Raw genomic sequence first — 20,707 nt, 5'->3', positions numbered from 1 at the left:
TGGCTGGGATGGAGTTAACTTTCCCCACAGCAGCCCTCATAGTGCTGTGCTTTGTATTTGCAACTAGAACGGTGTTGATAACATACCAGTGTTTTGGCTCCTGTTGAGAAGTGCTCACACAGCATCAAGGCTGTCTCTCCAACCCTCCCTAAGCCAAGGTTAACCCACCACAGACTGAGAATGGAAAAAACCCATCTCAGGCAATATGGTAGTACAAACATCTAGGACGGGTAATTTTTCTGTGGATAAATACAATTACTAATATTTGTCAGCAGTTGTGTTTGCTTGTGGAGGAATACTGGAGTAATTGTACCCCACATGAAGTGCTAGTGAGGGACAGTACTGCCCAGCAGCATTTCAGTCCCAGCAGATGGGGATCATCTTTTATTTGTGCATGAAACTGTGAATTTAGTTTTTCTTTTATTGTTTTTTTTTCAGTCCTTGCTCAACTCTTTTTGGTTGTTCTCTAATATATTGTAGAGAGGGGAATGACCACCAGTGTGCTCTAACATTGTTCAGACTGTATTTTGGATATGTTTTCCTATCTACTTATGCTTTTTAAAGCTGCCTAGCAGCCTGATATTTATGGTAACTCATCAGTGAAATAATATTTGAGAAAGATTTATATTATGAAGCAGAATGCATCCAAAGCAACAAATACATTCAGTTTTGAGTTTATATGTATTTTTAAATTGGCCTAGAGATTTATTTTTTTTAGACCTAATAAACAGCATATTTCCATGGCTGAAAAATAAGAGTTACTAAACTACTGACAGATCTCAAAAAAACCCACTGCTAGTTAGGACTGCTTCAGCTGTAATGTTTCAAGTAATAATCTTTGCAATATAAGGAGAAATTGCATGACTACACTACATGAACTTAACCCAAATAAATCAGAACTTATTTGATCATACTATAATTTCACATTTAAATAATTTCAGCTTACATTTTGGACAAAAAAGACTGTGACCTCCAAAGGATGCAAAAAGATGTGTTGTTAATTGCTATCTTGCTGCCCTGAAAGATGGTGGGAGGGCCAATCTCATTTAAGCAACATGAATGCTACAGGTTCCTGAAATTTAAAAACTGGACTTTAATTCAGATATAGTACAGATATTTAGGACAGAGGGAAATATAAAATATGTTTGCTGTTCAGAATGAATCCATTTAAGCCATAATGAATATCTATTGATCTAGTATCAATTTTTGATTGAACAGTAGGCAATGACTCAAAAATCCTTCCTACAGGATTCCTAGGGGTTTCATGCTATAAAAATTAACAAGTTGCCAAAAGGATAAAATGCTTGCTCAAGTCTCCTTCAAAGGCTAAAATATAGGTTCCTTGTAAATGTCTTTGTGAGGGAATGAAGAGCCTTGTTCTTCATGATACAGGAGGAGGTCATTCTCAAGTCTACCCCCTCTGTCCCTGGGGAAATAGAAAGATCTGCTAAGATGTTTGTCTCCTGGGGTCTCTGGGTGGTGCAAGACAGTAAGGCAACCTTTTCTGATTAAAAGACTTGGTTCTTGTGCCCTTTCTGAGAAAAGGGTAACGCTGAGTCAGAGATGAGAATTGGAGAATCCCATACCCTCTGCCTCTGTGTCTGATTAGATGCTGACATTTCTTCTGCTTGAAACTGGCTCAAGCATGCCAACAGCCAAATTAATTCTTTCATGCTTTATAGAAAGCCTCTCATCTCATTTATACTACTGTATGCACAGAGTAACTCCACTGGAAATACACTGGTGTCTCAGAGGTTAAAATGTTTTTAATTAATCTGATCACTATTGCTGCCTGTAACTTACATAAATTGCCAAATGTCAGCTTGCATGGCTTCTGTGAGACTGCATCTCAGCAAAGGAATGAAAGGTAGATAATTTAATAATGGGTTGCACAGGATACGATAGACAGTGAACCAAAGTACATAGACTATTACTTTGATGAGGTACTTTGGGTTTACATGCACTCAGTCTTCTGTAACACTAAAGCAATGTACAGGATTTAATTTTCCTAAACCATGTAAAATGGCTTTAGTGTAAGACCTTACCTTCCTGGGGATGTTTTCCTTAAACATTTGCTTTGTTCACATATACCTATACTGGCATCAAACTAATGCAAGCACTCATTTTTCTAATGTGTGTGGCTACTGCACTGTTAATTCAGTGACAAAATGTAGCCAGGAAACCCCCAAGTGAGAAATGTAATGCCTCCAGTCCCTTCCTATATCACCAGTAAGAACTGACCTGACGTTCTCTGAAATTCACTTGGAATGGTTACCTTCATATTACAGGGATTTAGCATCCAAAAAGCTAATCTGCTTGTTTTAATTATTTAATTATTTTTAACCACCTGTCATGTTTGAAACAACAAGCACTTTTCTTTGGAAAAACATAAATCAGAGTGAAGTCATTGCCTATACAAATATTGGTGCGGGCTGAACAAGTTGCATGACTTCAGTATTCTAAGGATGAATGTAGAAATATTTAAATGCATACATCTCAGGCGCCAGTGGTCCTGAAGAAGATTGATCAGCCTGGGGAACATCTCTAAATGAAGATGAAGGAGCTCATGTCAGGCTTTTCAGAGGTTTGAAGTAAGGGTGTGATTCACTGGCCTCCTAAGAGAGGCTGTGGAGCTAGGCTAGGGTACTTACAGTGCCAGATGTTTATGAAAAAGTCAAGGTTGCTACATGTGACTGTCCTTGTAGTGAGGAGGGGCTGGTCTTTCTGCTTGACAGCAACTTTCCCCTTGCACGTTTCAGGTGACCCACAGAATTTTTCCATAGAAAGGAAGGAAGAGAGAGAGAGACACTTCACAAAAACTGGTAACTTGGAAGCTGCTCCATATTCTATTATTATCAACACTGTAAGGTGTTTGGATAGTTTGTACATCATAAAACTGTTATTCTACTATATAATAATTTCCTTATTAAATAAGATTATTCTATTCTATGGTATTATTTCAGCTTAAATACAAGTGCAAGATCATTTTCGTTACTAAGCCCTTTTGCCTTTCAACTTATTTTCCAGTCACACAGTCAAACATCATGGATTTTTGGATTTAACTTTAATACTTTGCAGTCAAGCTCAAATTTTGCACTTGAACCCAAAACAACATATTTATGTGCATCCAGAGCCCAAAGACAGTATTTTCATCATAAAACCACATTATTTCAAACTGAGCGAGCATGTCCTATTCACCTCCTCTTTACTGTCTCATCTCCTGTGCCTTATTAAAAAAGTTTATTCTATTCTATGGTATTATTTCAGCTTAAATACAAGTGCAAGATCATTTTCGTTACTAAGCCCTTTTGCCTTTCAACTTATTTTCCAGTCACACAGTCAAACATCATGGATTTTTGGATTTAACTTTAATACTTTGCAGTCAAGCTCAAATTTTGCACTTGAACCCAAAACAACATATTTATGTGCATCCAGAGCCCAAAGACAGTATTTTCATCATAAAACCACATTATTTCAAACTGAGCGAGCATGTCCTATTCACCTCCTCTTTACTGTCTCATCTCCTGTGGCCCCAGAAATGAGTTTCCAACCCCCCCACTGATATCTGCTGATAAGAGACAGAGTATGAGCAACATGAAAAAATCGTGAGCTCCATTTTAAATCAGCATCTCTGAACTTTGCCAATCGCAAAGCGTAGGATCTATTGCACAGCAAATTTATAGGCTGTGTTAGGATTTTGCTGATAAAGGTCACAAAAGTTTTAAAATGATGTGATTGCTATTTGTTGATATACACAATACAGTCTTACTTCAGAACTCTGAAAAGTTTTGTAAAGCACGTGTTTACTTACCATGCAGTTAGCATTCAGTGAAGACAAGGCCCAAATAAGAATCAAGCTGTCTGTTCCTATTATACTGGGATCACAACTCCCAGGGTTGGATTTCTTCATCCTTATATCAGTTTTATAGCAACATAACTCCACTGATTTTTATTGGTTACTCGCACATGAAAGGAATGAGTTGTAGCTCTGTAGAGTATTTTGTAAGGCAAGGTCTTGGCTGTCTTCTACCTTGCAGGCACACTGCTCAAACAGAAACACTCTGAAGTCAGTATAAAAACAGCAGAACACTCACTTTTCCACACAACCTGAAAACTAATCACAATGAGCTCAGGTGAAAGCCAGAGGTGGCTCATTGGAAGCCACTCCTTTGAAGGGATAAAGCTTCCCTCAGTGTTTTATTTTGTTCACTTTTTTTGAAATGCAAAATGCTCCTTTAAGGAGTTTTAAGGAAAAGAAAAAAAACCTATAACTCCTACTTTGCTCTGAGCAGATTTTGAAATTGAACAAAAAGCAACAAAAATCTAGCTATTCACTTAATATTAGCAAATTTATTCTTTGTTCCCTTGCTGGTGAAAAATTGGTAATGTCTTATGTCCAGAAACTAATTCTTCTACAAAAAATAAAATTGATTTACATATATCCCTGGTTGTCCTGAAGTGTCTAAAAGGGTCATTTCAAAGTTTAAAAAAAGCTAAAAATGAAAACAGGAAGCGAAGCCTACCAATGTGATTCGGAAGGAGTGCTAACAAAAGTCAGGTGGATCAAACTCTTCTGAAATCAATGCACTTGTCTTTATTGCCAGAGTCAACACAAACATACAATAGGAAACCAACCATTTAATATCTCTGTATGGAATAAAGGAACTCTGCTTTGGCTAGCCTTAACCTTTGTGAGATTTCAGTTCAGATCTGCTTTAACTCAAAAGGCTTGACCTGGAAAGGACAGATGGCTGTTTGACAGAGTGATAGCAGGGTGGAATTTGACATTTTCCCAGCCCCATGGCATTCAAGTTGCAGCACCTCGTCATTCAAATCTCCCTGATTTATTTATTTCTCTTAGAGTTGAACAATGAGGTGCAGGAGGATGCCGCCTGACTTTTCACCTTACCTCTTGGTGAAATCTGCTTCTGATCTCCAGTTGTCAGAAACTGTACAGCCAACCACAGTCCAGATCTAATGAGAGGTGATTTTCTAAATATTGCTCCAACCCCAAATGTTGGCACAAGAAAGCACTAACTAACTTCTTAAATATTTAGAATACAGCCAGAATAAATATAAAGTAAAGGAACAAGTAGATTTTTTAATGACTTTCTGCTCGGGGGGGAAAAAAAGCTATTGAAAACAACACCCTTGCTAGCTGTACTTTTTCCTTTTAGAAAAGCATTAGTGTCTAGGCAGTATAGCTTATGGTTTCGAGGCTGTGGGAAGGGACTACTGATATTTATTATTTAAATATGAGCTATCTCAAAATATAAAAAAAAAATACAAAAGAGAAAGCCCTAAAATCAAGGGAGCTGTGGTATTTTGAGGATAAGCCCATAGCATTGAACTGTGGTGTCACTTATGCTGAGGTAATGCCACAAAGACAGCTTTTGTACTGTGATTTAAATGTAAAAGTGTCAGCTGTAGCTACTACATAAGTGTATCAGATATTACAGGTTAGATGAGAAAAGTGCATTTAATTTTTAATAGCATTATCAGCCTGCTGTGCTGTGTATTTAGCCAAATGACAGAGACAACGTTGCATCAAACTTTGTGCAGCGTAGCAGCACCTTGTACAATTCATAGTAGGTTTGTGTTATGTTTCAATTGGTAGCAAGTTTCCTGTAAACCTTGTTCATCTCTTGCTTCTTATTTTTATGAGCAGTCGCAGGAGGTGCAGACATGTGGCTTGGGTTGTAGCTTCATAGGTGGCCAGGTGATGGCCAGGTAACACCAAGTTTTGAATTTGTATTTCCTCAGGCTGAGTTGATTCACCTTAAGTGTTTTTCTCAGTGACCAACTGAAGTTCAGACTGTGATTAACTGGAGGGTGATTAATTCACAAACAAGACAGAAATGAAGCTGGTGACATCATGTAAAGAAAGGTATTTTTGTCCCATTTTTAAAATTATTTCTTTGTCCTCAAATCAGAGAATATCATCTTCAATGGGCCTCACATAGAGCTGGAGCTTAAAGGGGCAAAGCAAGTTGTTCTTTGCTTTGTTGAAATTTATTTTTGTCATAAAATGTCTGATAAAAATCCATGTTTTTCTCTTTTCAGGATTGCTTGACAATGAACCAGACCTTTTTGACTTGGAATTTAGAATGTTGCAATGCACTTTGAAGAGGGCAACACTTAAAGAGAAGTCAAAAGCTACATCTACAAAGCATTCAGATGGTGGCTGTTCATCTGCCAGGTGGGATGAGTGAGAGGGAATGCATTACCCAACACTCCAATATTTGCACTGGCTTCCCTTTCTTTTCTGGATACAATTCAAAGGATTGTATTTCATCTAGCCCTACAGAGGATTAAAGGAGGATTAAGAGGATGAACAAGTCAGTTGATGGAAGTTTGCCATTGATTTCAATAAGGCCAGGATTTCACCTCCAGTGACTGGCCTCTGTAATCAGAAAAATGTGCCTCCTCTTGGGCCTGTTACAAACGACAGGATCTAGAGGATTAAATTTTTGCAGTTAAGCAATCAAATGTCTAGAAGTACCAAACTCAGCAGCAGATATGAAACCATTCCTCCCATCCTTTATGGATATGAATAGCAGAGAAGCCTCTGACTATGCAACTGTGCACAGGCTGGCTTGGTATGCAGGAAGGAGAGGAGCAGTGGGACCCAGGAGCATGGGAAGAAGGGAGTGATGACTCTTGCAGCGAGTGCCTTCGTTCCAGAGAGGAAACCCCAGCCCAAGTTTGTCTGAATGGGAATCCTTGGGCTATAACAAGGGCAAGTGACAGCAGATGAAATAACCTACCTGATAAAATTGTGGGAAGGAGCTGTAACAGAGAAGTACAAGAGAGATCAGAGTTATTATTAGCGATTCAAACAGCTAAAATCCTCCTTTGCTTGTAGGACATGGCACTGCTCACCTCCTGGCAGCTGCTCAACACAAGGGTTTTTCATCCCAGAGGCAGAGAGCAACCTCCTTCTCCACCTGTTGACAAGCAAGAGATCTGTTCTCATGTAGAGTGAAGACATAGCTGCCAGGAAAACTTCATGGATGGTCCCAACTCATCCTGCTGAAGGGTAGCATCATCCTCTTCTTTTTTTTCCTCTTTTTTTTTTTTTTTATCCCCTGTGATGAGGTGTCTCTTTAAGGTGGCACCAAAACCCAGCTTCTGATAGTTCAGCCAATGTTTTGTCCTAACTACCCTTATCCTTCGAAATAGGATAGTATTTTACCTGATGTGTTGTGATGTCTTAGATTAGAGCATTACCTGATATCTCAATTTTATCATGTAACTTTATCAAATTAAATTTGATTTTTTAAAGCTTATCACAGAAACAGAACAAGATTAGTTAAAATAAAGTAGGTTGAAATGGGATGACAGGTCCTTCTGGTCAGTTGTTAAACTTAACTATTTTAGACTGGCAGCCTAAAGAGACTGTTTTTTCAGACCTACAGAGATTTTTCTTTTTGATGTCTCAAAAAAAAAGGGCATACATTTCTGTTTATAGAGAGCACATGAAATCCTGGTTGTACCGAAGTTGGTGACAAAACTTCAAAAGAGACAGGTTGTACCTTGATTTAATTAGACGGGCTGGCACTATTTAACTTGTAGAGTAGAGCCTTTTTTATCTGATTGCGATAGTAGTTTTATTAGCTTTTTATTTGGCTTTAGTTTTCTTGTGAAATGTTCACTTTCCACTTGATTTGTGCGATACTAGTGTTGTGAGGAAAAATCCTGATTGTCAGGGAGAACTAAGTTATTGCTTTAGCAAGATGGTAGGGAGAAAACCTCGTTCATTCATTTATGCTTTCTAAAGAAGCACTAGTCTAATTTTTATTCATTACATAACCAAAGAACGATACCTTAATTGAATGTATTGATGGGTTAATTTTCTTTATTTGTATAGTAATAAATTAAAATGTAATTTTTATATCCATTAATGGAAATGAAGGTGAATGTACTTTCAAATTTGTAATGATGTCTTAATGCTTTGTCGCAGTTTTTGCTCCTTGATTATGTATGAACATTTCCTTTTAATGCAAAGCATTAATTAATTCATCAGAAAAGGATTATTATTCCATTGAAGACAAATAAGTTTGGCTTTAAAAGAACTTTGTCATCATGTTATTTAAGCTTGTCCAGTTACACGGTGTATGACATAAGTTCTCACACGTATTTCTAACTCATTTTCTGTAAACTGTTTCAGAATTTTAGTGTTTTTCCAGTCCTATGATTCTTAAATGTGTTTGTATTTCTTCGTAAATCTAAGATTAATCCCTTTGTCTAATTATGGCATTCTTTGGTTGATTCATCATATTTAAAATAAGTAAATATGATTACTAAGGCCAGTTATCGCTGCAGGTCTTGCAGCCTGTGCCTGTGGTGTCTGTTTCAACAAACTCTATTTGACACAGATTTTTCAGCAATGACTCTGATGATTTTTTCATAACTTTTTCAAGTGCTGGTCAAGGATTAGATTAAATAAAAAGTCTAACTGGTTAAAGATAAAGAAGGATTTCCAAAAACATGGTAATGAGAGAGATAGGCATACACCATCCATAACACTTTTAGGAATTACAGACGGAACCTCTGTATAGCTATGTGTATAGATATCTGAATGCATTTGAAAGTCTAGCCTGCATATTAAGCCAGCAAGCTCCCAAATCCCAAAGTCTCTTTCTGAAAATGAGACCAGGCCCAGATCCACAAAGGTATTTTCCCCTGACCTCAAAGGAAAAAAACCCACAGATAACATGTGGTAAAGGTTAGTCAAGGTGCATTGGTTTTGCTAGAACTTGATGGAACTTTTGGCAGTGAAGTATCTCAATATCTCTGCAGGGCTGGACCTTATAGACTTTATGCACAAGTGGTTCTGGGGACATTTTTAAATTATGATAACAATGGGGGCCACAAACATGCAGTTTCTGCAGTTTTCTCAGTCTCATTTAGGTACATAAGCTTTCATGAAATAGGATGAAGGCATCTACACAACCCTGTGATCTTCACATCATCTTCTAACATTACCTTGAATCTGCTGTGCAAAATTAATCAGCTTCTTTATTTTTTTCAAATTAGCAGTGGAGAAATTTGACCTCAGTTTTATGAGGTAACAGAAAACCTGTCTGTTCTTTAAGACTCTAAAGCTCAACAACTTTCACTTTCTCTTTGAGTTTATTTTTATAAAGAAAATGAACTTGTGTGAGTACCCTGGAAAAATTCAGAGATGAAATTAGTAATGTAAAGACAACTTTTTTTCTGCCACTGGAAAGTGCAGGAGGCAAGAGAAGGGGTGAGAGGATGAAGGAAACAGCTGTATCTGTTTCATAAGGACTTTCCCTCTAAATACCATGGGAGTTATGAGAATGGAGCCATGACAGAAACAGGCCTTCAGCACGTAACTCTTTGTCTTGTTCACTGAGGTCAGGAGAAAATAGCCAGCGTGCTGCATGGCAAATATGTTAAAAACCCCAATAAAATCACATTAGACAAATGCATTAGAGGGAGGGAAGTGATTCAAGTTGTACATTATCAGGCAATACTGTGGAAAAAAAACGCTATCGTACTTCTCATCCAGTCACATAATGCACTGCTACTGGCAATACCGACAAGTAATGGTGGAGTCTTTACAAAAATCCTCCCTGTACCTTCCTGGATCTTGCTCACATCCACAATTAGTTGCATGCTAAGACAAGTCAGAGAGTTCTGCCATGCCTCTGTGAAAGTCTCAAAGTCACAGCTCCATATATTATTTAAATAAATTGATAAGCTACAGTAAAACATGAAAATAACTCCATCTGGATACTCTTAATATAATAAATTATATAAGCTCTGTTTTTTTTTTTCAGAGGATGATGTCATCAGAACCCTTCAACAGAATTATTTTGCTGTATCTCATCTATTATTCTATATATTAACAGAGAAACAGCTGTCATTCTGATGAATGTCCTGAGGGCATTCAAAATAATGGCATGTGAAAGTATAGCCAAAAACACTTGGCATCAACTGCAACTCATTACTGGAGTTCAGCATCCTGATCAGCGTTTAATGAATTATGATCAATTTTAAGTGACCATTTATCATCTCACCTTGACTGGCACGCTAAACCTTTGACAGAATAGCAAAACAGGCCTAATGCCAATCGTTGCCAAAGTCTGTCTTTGACTGAAGACCCTGCTACCCCATGAACAATCCACCGCAGCATTCAAAATATAACAAACTGACAGGCACTCTGACTCCCATCCAAAGGATTGTTCTAACTCTTGTTGTTCTAAGTACAGGAAAGATACTGAAGTGCAAAATGGAAGAGTTAGAAACTTTATTTTGCTAATATTCAACACGTTCATATGATAGAAATAATCCAAATTTGGGAGGCAATGAGATTAGTTTTCCCACTAAAAATAGATAATTTCTATCCAGCCAATATTCTATTGACTTTATTGAGGCATTCTCTCAGCAATTTGAATTTCTTTTCTGTCCTTCCTTTCATATTCATGCCTTCTTTAATCATGTCTGCAACATCAAAATTCTGTTTGATTTTATAACCTTGGTGTGGTTTGTTTCACAACAGATAGGTGGATTCCACGGCCTATTGCTGCCGTTGAAATAGTTAGGCTTTTAATAAAAATGGTGGCTCACCTCTTTGCACAAGTCTTTTGAAACACTCAAGTACAGGAATTTGGACTTGGAACAAATACTTGCAAATCAGTTCAGCACTTGTTTTCATCGAGGTGTATGTCTATAACCTTGGTGTGGTTTGTTTCACAACAGATAGGTGGATTCCACGGCCTATTGCTGCCGTTGAAATAGTTAGGCTTTTAATAAAAATGGTGGCTCACCTCTTTGCACAAGTCTTTTGAAACACTCAAGTACAGGAATTTGGACTTGGAACAAATACTTGCAAATCAGTTCAGCACTTGTTTTCATCGAGGTGTATGTCTACAGCCAATAATGCTAAATTAAGGCTAGACAGACAACTCAGTACAGATATAATGGTTAAAGGCTCTTTATGTAGGCTTTTGACACGGTAGTGATTTTTATTCATATTGCGTGATAAGCTCTGGTTTTTTTTTTTCAGAGGATGATGTCATCAGAACCCTTCAACAGAATTATTTTGCTGTATCTCATCTATTATTCTATATATTAACAGAGAAACAGCTGTCATTCTGATGAATGTCCTGAGGGCATTCAAAATAATGGCATGTGAAAGTATAGCCAAAAACACTTGGCATCAACTGCAACTCATTACTGGAGTTCAGCATCCTGATCAGCGTTTAATGAATTATGATCAATTTTAAGTGACCATTTATCATCTCACCTTGACTGGCACGCTAAACCTTTGACAGAATAGCAAAACAGGCCTAATGCCAATCGTTGCCAAAGTCTGTCTTTGACTGAAGACCCTGCTACCCCATGAACAATCCACCGCAGCATTCAAAATATAACAAACTGACAGGCACTCTGACCCCCATCCAAAGGATTGTTCTAACTCTTGTTGTTCTAAGTATAGGAAAGATACTGAAGTGCAAAATGGAAGAGTTAGAAACTTTATTTTGCTAATATTCAACACGTTCATATGATAGAAATAATCCAAATTTGGGAGGCAATGAGATTAGTTTTCCCACTAAAAATAGATAATTTCTATCCAGCCAATATTCTATTGACTTTATTGAGGCATTCTCTCAGCAATTTGAATTTCTTTTCTGTCCTTCCTTTCATATTCATGCCTTCTTTAATCATGTCTGCAACATCAAAATTCTGTTTGATTTTATAACCTTGGTGTGGTTTGTTTCACAACAGATAGGTGGATTCCACGGCCTATTGCTGCCGTTGAAATAGTTAGGCTTTTAATAAAAATGGTGGCTCACCTCTTTGCACAAGTCTTTTGAAACACTCAAGTACAGGAATTTGGACTTGGAACAAATACTTGCAAATCAGTTCAGCACTTGTTTTCATCGAGGTGTATGTCTACAGCCTATAATGCTAAATTAAGGCTAGACAGACAACTCAGTACAGATATAATGGTTCAAAGGCTCTTATGTAGGCTTTTGACACGGTAGTGATTTTTATTCATATTGCATGTATATATCATAAAACTTTTTAATGAATAAGTTTAGAGTTTATATCTTTACTGGAAAAACCTGAGCGAGCCAAAGTCAGAGTGCAGTAAACTCAGTACTATTGCAGCAAGTCTCTCAAACTTGAAAATTGATGATGGCAATGATTTCTATAGCACTATTTATGGTTATGAACAATCTAAGTCCTATCCAAATTCCAGTGTATTCTCACTGTGCATACCGTCTTTGAGTCCTAAAAGAGCCTTTTTCTAATGCAATATCTGAAGCTCATTCTTCATTGGTCTCAATGGAACTAATCCAAACGGAGTTTAATTTACATATTTCCTTAACACTATTGCCAACAAACCCACAACCTTCCTACAAGGAAGTCTTTAAAAAAACTTAAAATGTGCAAGAGAACAGACTGATGTATACTGCAAAGAACTGCCTTATATGTATATTTATATGCACAGCTCTCAAGAGTGTAGGAAACACCATGCAAGATGAGACAGTCTAGCCAAAAAAGCCTGCCTGATTGGCCAGCAAAAGAGAGGAAAACCAGCGACAATTCCTCTGATTCCTTGCTGCTAGTAATATGCATTTTAAGAACATACTTGTTTATAAGAGACCTCAATGGTTTCTTCTTTCCTGAATTTGTCTTCCTGCCATTTAAACTCATCTAAATGTTTGGAATCCACAATGAGGCAATGAGTTTCCATGAAACAATTAAACATAGTAGAAAAAAATACTCCTTTTATTCATTTGTAACCTGCTGCCTCATTACTTCATGTGATGCCCCCTTCTTCCTGTATTGTGTGGACAGTGATTAATGCTTACCTTCTCTTCATCTTCTTTATTCTATCTGTAATTTTATAGCCCTTTGATCTTCTTTTCCCTCAGTTGTTCTTTTCCAGGCAGACCTTTACAGGTATATTTGCTATTGTAAAATCAGGGAGCATCTCTCTTGGCTCGAATGGTTTTGTTTGGATGCACTAGAACAGTGTGAAAACAGATCACTATGTGCAGGTTAGCAATACAGGAGAGAACTTCTTAATGCTGGACCCTATTTTTTTGTCCTATGAGCCATCAAAGATAAGCTATGGCTCTGTAATGTACTATTGGATTGACATTGTATAACTATTACTGCCATCTACTGCACTGTGAAGTTCTTTCTCATTAAGGGCATACATCACTGTGTCAGCCTGAGGAAGCTCCCATAGGTTTGCTAAAATATCCATTACGGCTTATTACATAAAAAAGCATGTGGGCCATAATGTTTTATTCAGCAAAATTATCTCACAGGTATCTGGGGTTTGGACAAGATGCTTAAAGCGGAAGATCTGCTTGCTGACAAATATTTTTCCTTTTTTTTGTGTGTATTAAGTTAATGGAAACCATATGGTAAAGTACAGGAAAAAACCCTGTGTTAATATCCCTTGCTAACTACAGCCACCTGTTATAATGGCCAGACTAATAGCAGGCCTGTTGGTGTTGCTATTAACATATTCAGAGCTATTCTCAGCTTTTTTTGACAGTCATATAGAATTGTGTGTCACTCTCCTGAAAACTGAAAATCCTGTGGTTAGTTGTTTTACAGATCCTGAAGGCCAATATGGGGCAGCTGTACATAACCTTTCCTTACTTAAAAATCTGCTTGCTTTAGTTTTCAATAACCTTATGATAAAGTACACGCTGGTTTTGTGTTTATATGTCACTCAGCTTAGGAGGCTCACACCCACTAATTCTCAAGTTCTGACATGAGTATGTCATTGTGGTGTTTTTTCTTCACTACCATCATATTTCACCTTCTTCTCATTCTCTGTGTCCCATTCACTGTGATCATGCCTTAGCTCATTTCATTCTCTAATTTCAGTTGTTTGTCAACATGCCTAAAAGCAGTACAAATGGATCCGCTGGTAAATTAATAATTGGGACCTACTGAAAATGTGAACTCATCCCGAGTATGTCATTGTGGTGTTTTTTCTTCACTACCATCATATTTCACCTTCTTCTCATTCTCTGTGTCCCATTCACTGTGATCATGCCTTAGCTCATTTCATTCTCTAATTTCAGTTGTTTGTCAACATGCCTAAAAGCAGTACAAATGGATCCGCTGGTAAATTAATAATTGGGACCTATTGAAAATGTGAACTCATCCTTTATAATCACATCTGTTCCATCAGTCTTGTTTGTGATAAATAGGCTGCAAAATAATTCTGTGTAATGAGTTTCATGTACTAGTTAACCATTATTGTTACTGTAAGCAGTGCCCTCTGCCATATGTATCTGAAACAGTAATCGTGCTTCCCTATCAGATTTTAAAGTCACAGGAGTGAATCTGTGAATGAAAAGGATAAAACTATCTTATAACTCCTTTTTATCTGCTTGTTTGTCTCTGCTCCTTAAAGATCCACCAACATTTATTTTGAAAGAAAAGCAACACGCTAAGAATTTTTAAAACTAGCAGGGTAAAGAGTGTGGTTGGATTATAGCCTTACCAGTCCTTAAACTGCTGCCCAGACACTACACCCAGTGAGCAGCGGCAGTCAGTGCCAGTATCGGGAAAGGAACATTTCAGTTGCTGTACTGGATCCAGCTGAAGAGTGGAGGAAGAGATTGAAAACATCCTGGGTGACTTGAGGAGAAGATGTTAGCTCTGTAGATTGCATGGTAAAATGTATTCTTAGGACTCAAGCCAGGAAAATACTCCTTTTCATGAAGAATAAAATGAAATGTACTTACCCCTAAGAATTCGCTGCTGCGCTTCTGGAGATGAAGAATATGCCACCGTTGAACTGACCCAGTGTGGCTGTTCTTATGAGTCCCGCCTCATGCTCTGCTCTTCAAAAGCACAGTTTCCCATACATTTAATGATTGGTATTGAGGTTAGCCCATTAGTGTCTTAACAATTTATTTCAAGATACTGCTTTCACAGATTATTTGACTTACTGAAGAATGACAATTCTTTAGAAGATTTTAGGGAAAGGAGCATTCTTCCTATTCAATGCATATCAGAGTATAAGCCTGCATCTAATGACCTGTCAGTTCAGTATCTGGAACTCAGGATATGATGCCACTTAAAAAATCATCATGTATAATAAATATTGGTCACAAATATTTCTTAAATTTGATTTTTTTAAATGCTGGCAGAGCAGAGAAGCGTGAGCTGGCAGAGCGGGGCTAGCAATTCTGCATAGGTGCCCAGCAGCCCTGAGTGAATTGGTCAGCTCAGGTTTGGAAGCCCCATAACTTCATTTAGATCAAACTGTACCTCAGTAGGTAAACCCGTATAAGAACACACAGGGGAGGAAGGGAATTTCAGGTGGCAGTCCCAGCTCCCTGGACTACTTATCCATTTTGCATCGGCTGTAAGAAAGAGCAGAGCGAGATTTAGGGACAAAGACAGGAATCTAGGTTTTCTATCTCAAATCAATCATCTCTTTTCACTTTGAAACTTTAGTGACTTTCTGCCTCATAACTTCCACTGGCTGGAGGGATCATATTTTCAGCAAGACCCGTGGTGAGGTAATTTTCTGGGTAAAGAGGAGCTTAACCCCTGGAGTTAGAAGGTTTTTGGTTTTGGTTTTTTTTTTTTGTGAACATGAATACGTTTCAGACAGAGTTAGAGAGTTACAGATAAATATTTAACCTTGTTAGAGATAATTTTCTTCAAATTTTCAGTGTTAATTATTGGCTGCCTTTGTTGTTCTCTCTTCAGCATGCTGGAGACTGCAGATATCTTGGCATGTAATGCACATTTCTTGGCATGTAATTCTTGCCTTTTTATGTACGGAGGTGTTAGATGCTTGACTGAGGCATGTGAATTCCACTCAGTAATGAATATCCCTGGGCTATGATCCCTTTTTAGAGCTGTCCCTCTGTACGTACCAGTACTACTTTCCTACCTTAGAAAGTTTTTATCACTATAAATACATTCAAGATTGTGAATTGCTCAGATAATAATAGGAGTTGCATAATAGAATGGGTATCTAGAAGAGAACTGGATGAAATAATTTGGTTGACATTTTTTCATGCAATAAAAATAAATGAACACATCTTTGGTGATGCTGAAATATTTTCTAAATTAATTTCAAGTCATTGAAGTGTTTGCATTGTGGAAAAATGCAAAGTAGGAAAAGTCAAACTTTTCATTTTGACATTTCCAATCGGAATGTCTAATTTACTTTTAAGTCAAGAAGTAGTCTTTTATCTTCCAAAAGTTTCAGTGCTGTTTGAACCAAAACAAAGGGTAACAAACGAACAAACTATCATCTTCTTCATCTAAAATAAGCTTTTTTCCCTCCAGCTTCTCAATTTTCTATATTTTCTAAGAAAGGTAATTGTTTCAGGTTATCTGCAAAAAAATTCATTTGAGTTTTTCATAACTGCTAGGGAACCAAAATATATATTGAATCCCACTCTGTGACTGACATCGTCTGACAGTTGTGTTGTGTAACTTGCTGTTCTTCTTAAGGTCTATTACCTTCTCTGTTATCAAGCATGTGTATTTATGACAATGGCAGATAACTGCTAAGGACAGATAATTAAGAAGTGGAGTAAAATGTCCCCCCTTCTCATGAGAGTTAATAATATTATATTCCTACTCCACACCAAATTCCCTAAGGAGCACTCAATTTAAGACAATTATAAGCTGAATTATTTATAAGGGTAACTGAGTTCCTGAGGTAGTTTATCAACAGTAATCAAGATACAAATATGGTAGTAGCAATACTATATTTTTTTTCTCCAATGACTTCATATATAGTTTTCATTATTGTTATAAATTCAGTTCTGCTTATTTTTGTGCATAAACAGAGCATTTTTATCATATAATATTTTCTTCAGATATTGCAATATTTTTACATGGGTTAGTTTTAAATGTATATTTCCACCTTCGTTTCATCATCAACCTTGTGTATGCAGGCAGAGACTATTATTACTGCTTTCAATTCCTTTGCTATTTGCTTAATAGCAGGTTTCAGTTGATGTGACCTTTTACTTGATAAAAAGAAAATAGAGCATCAATGGATTGCTATCGTCAATAGGATACAATTAACCAGGCGATGATTTAATGAAAGAATAATGTCAGAAGAACCATGTTGGAAAAGCTATTTTAAGACTTGGAGACAATTTTATGCAAAAAGCATATGCAGAAGGTAGTGATTTCATTAGCATAGTGCTTAGGAATTGACAGCATCCTTGATTTTTTTTCTTTTCTCTAATTTTATGCTTAAGTGATCATTGAGGTAAGTGAGGTGGAAGAGAAAAATAATTCTCCTTTGTCTTTAAAAGATGAAGCAAAACATTTAAAGAGTAAAAAGAGGTTTCAGTCATCTGCCCTCCCAAATTACTGTTGTTGCCAAATAATGAAAGCTGTGACCCCCATTAAATGCAGCATGATCTTTGCTCGCTGGCTAGGTAGTACCTGATCCAAACAGTTCTAAGCAGGTAACGAAAAGATGCCCTGAGCATTGGTTTTAAGGGCATTATTTTGTAAACTGCATGACCTTTCTTTTGAATAAAGCAGCTCGAAGAAAGGAACCAAGGATGTCTTGACACCAATGAAAAATGAAACTGTATTGTTTGCCAAGAGCTTCGTTATGGATGTATTGTGTGCTGAAACATACTACATATAAAGCTTTCACTTTCTCTCACTTTTTTATTCCTTTTCTATCTCATCTTTAATGTGACTTTGTAATTCATATTGCAAATGTCTTTCTTCTCGTATTCAGCTAGAAAGACTTAATGTCCCATCCCACCAAAATAAAATACAGCTGCACCAACAGCTCATCATTCATTCATTAATCAGATTTTCAAAATAAGAAATACCTTGCCTTAAATCAACTGTGCTTCGATACTACTTTTTCAGAAGTATTTCCTGCTACTTTTGTATTGTCTGTGTATTATGGCCAGGCTATAATATTCTAAGTTTAGGCTTTCGTTGTAATAAGAATTGCAAATAAACATAACAAGGATAGTCTCAGAGTCCAAAAACTTGCACATAAAGAGGTTAAATGAGAAAAACATAGCAGAGAAACAGGAAAACAAAATGATACACCCCCGCAGCTCTGGAGAAGAATCAGTTATGCCAAAGGTAGTTTGCGCTGACATAGGGACTGTGGCATTGGTCTGAAAGGGACAGGTTATTGCTGCCGTAAAGCACAATGGAAACATGGAGAAGAGGAAGTGGATGAAGTGACCAGTAGAACTAGCTCCAATAATTATGTCAAAAGCCAGGCTGCAGAAAATTGCACTCCAACTAAATGTTAAAATGATCATATTTTTAAATAAGGGTAAGTTCAGAAACTATAATAGGAATTATTAGTGTGCTAGAAAAGCACACTGTTAGCCAGCAAAGCTTCTTTCCCCTCTGAAGGTATTAGGTCCATTCCGGGCATTCAGAGCATAGTGGCTTTGAAATCCCTATTTCAGGCTTCCTAATCTGTACAAAAACATATGGACAAGAAATATGGGCAAAAAAATATGAGCAAGCCATCTCCAGACAACTGTCTAATGTGTGTTATTTTGCCCCTCGTATTCCAAGATAATAGCTCTAGTTGAAGTAGGATTAAGAGCTCTGTTATGATTTGAGTGAAGATGTCTTAAAACAGCAGGTTATGTATAATATACTGAGTTTACAGCTCAGAAAAGCTGTTGCAATGAAATTTACATTCATACAGAGAACAAGCCAACATCCTGCAGAGACATACAGAATTTATTCTCTCTAACTTGCTTATTTAAAAAAAGGTGTCAAAATATTCCTTGCAACATACTCTTCCTGTTCACACATTGTGTCTTGGAGTGGTGTTCCTCAAGTTACTTTGGTGTGCTCGTGCTATGACTTCTACGAATGTGTAGCGTTGCTCTCTCCCAACAATTATTCTGCTCTCTCTTGAAATACCTAGTGTAGTATCAAAAACAATTGAGTGTCTATGAGCTTTTTTGGAAAATTGATTTTGTATCATGTTTTGACAAATCTTTTACTGTATTCTTTTGTTTGTTTTTATTTTTCTTCTGCTAGCCCTACTTCTGTCCTAACTTCATGGGCTATTTGTTTCTAATACAGGACTCATAATTTAATGTAATTGCTGAAGAGTCAACTAGAGGCTAGTTTACTAACTTACTTTAAATTATAGATTCTCTGTTTTTTTGTTCTCTTTTTCCCTCTGCTACTCTATATGAGATAAGAACTATTGATATGTTGTTGATAATTCATTCAGGCCTGAGAAATATCTTCACAATTCTGCTTTCCCGATAAAACTGCAGATGAAAGGATCAAATAAAATATTAAAACAGACAGACAATGTCTTCTGGTTTACACTCAATTTATTTTTTTGTTACTGACCATGTTTCCGTGATAGATTAATACCATTCAGCTGGAGTTTTATATTGAACGGCACGTGAAATATCAACTTCTTACAGGAACACATATTTTGACATTATGTTGACATTTGCAAAGTATCATAACCAGCACAACTGACACAGACCAAGGAGTCATTAAAAGTAAGTATTCAGCACATTACTAAAGAAAGAAAGAAAGAAAGCACAGTAAACAATTACTCCTTTATACTGCAGTTACATTGTTGTCACTCTTGGTGTCAGGTGAGTAATTCTTTATTTTTGCCTAAAAAAGAAGAAAAAAATTTATAGTGTGTGAAAACTTTGGGAAGAGAAGGGTAAACCTGTACTTCCCAAACTCAGGGATGTAATTCAAGATGCCTGAGTTAAAAGACTAATCTCTATGGGCACCTATGTAATCAGCCATGAGAGAGAAAGGCTGCAACAGTGGGTGATTCAGAGCGGGATATTAAATAGGTGTCTCAAGAATACACCATTTCATTTCCATTTTTCCGTTCTAATTAATATATATATAAAGTAAACTGACTCCATTTTAATGATGTTCTTTTCTCTTTCTTTCTAGTACTGTAACATAAATATAATAATATTCCTTTCTGTTTATTTGTAGTCCAGTGGGAGAGGAAGACAGACTAATCAGACATAAATTTTTACCACATTAAGAGCCAGGGGCTTTCTATTAAATCTGTATGTTCTGAATCCCTACTTGACCTGTAAGAATAGCTTGTTACTGAAGTGAAACAAATGTAAATTCCAAATTTAAAAAAAAAAGGTAAGGGGACATTTAATTATCAAATTTGTTTCTGGCAAAATGAGCTTCCAATTTCCTTGTTTTTTCATTCTCTGGAAAACCTGCAAAAATGAGATAACCCTTAATCCAAAACTCATTCTTTTTATTTACTCTCACTGCTTTCCTCCTTGTCTTGAATTTCTCTGTTTTAACAAGTGTTGCACATATAGGATGCAAGAGGCTTCAACCCCAATTCTTTCAAACAGGAAGTGGTTCTGACTTTAACAGCTATGGCATGAGAGCACAGTATGCCAGGGAAAATTAAGTGATAGATTATGCCAACCTCAGTAGCCTGTTTAAGGAAACACCATATACTCATACGCTCATATACTCATAGAATGATAGAATCATTTAGGTTGGAAAAGATCTTTAAGATCATCGAGTCCAACTGTTAACCTAACACTGCCAACTCCACCACTAAACCATGTCCCTAAGTGCCTCATCTACATGTCTTTTAAATACCTCCACGGATGGTGACTCAACCACTTCCCTGGGCAGCCTGTGCCAATGTTTAACCACTCTTTCAGTCAAGAAATTTTTCCTC

Source organism: Aptenodytes forsteri, unplaced genomic scaffold, assembly GCF_000699145.1.
Source record: "Aptenodytes forsteri isolate BGI_AS27 unplaced genomic scaffold, ASM69914v1 Scaffold114, whole genome shotgun sequence".
In the NCBI taxonomy this organism is placed as follows: Eukaryota; Metazoa; Chordata; class Aves; order Sphenisciformes; family Spheniscidae; genus Aptenodytes; species Aptenodytes forsteri.
This window is presented reverse-complemented; position numbering follows the sequence as displayed.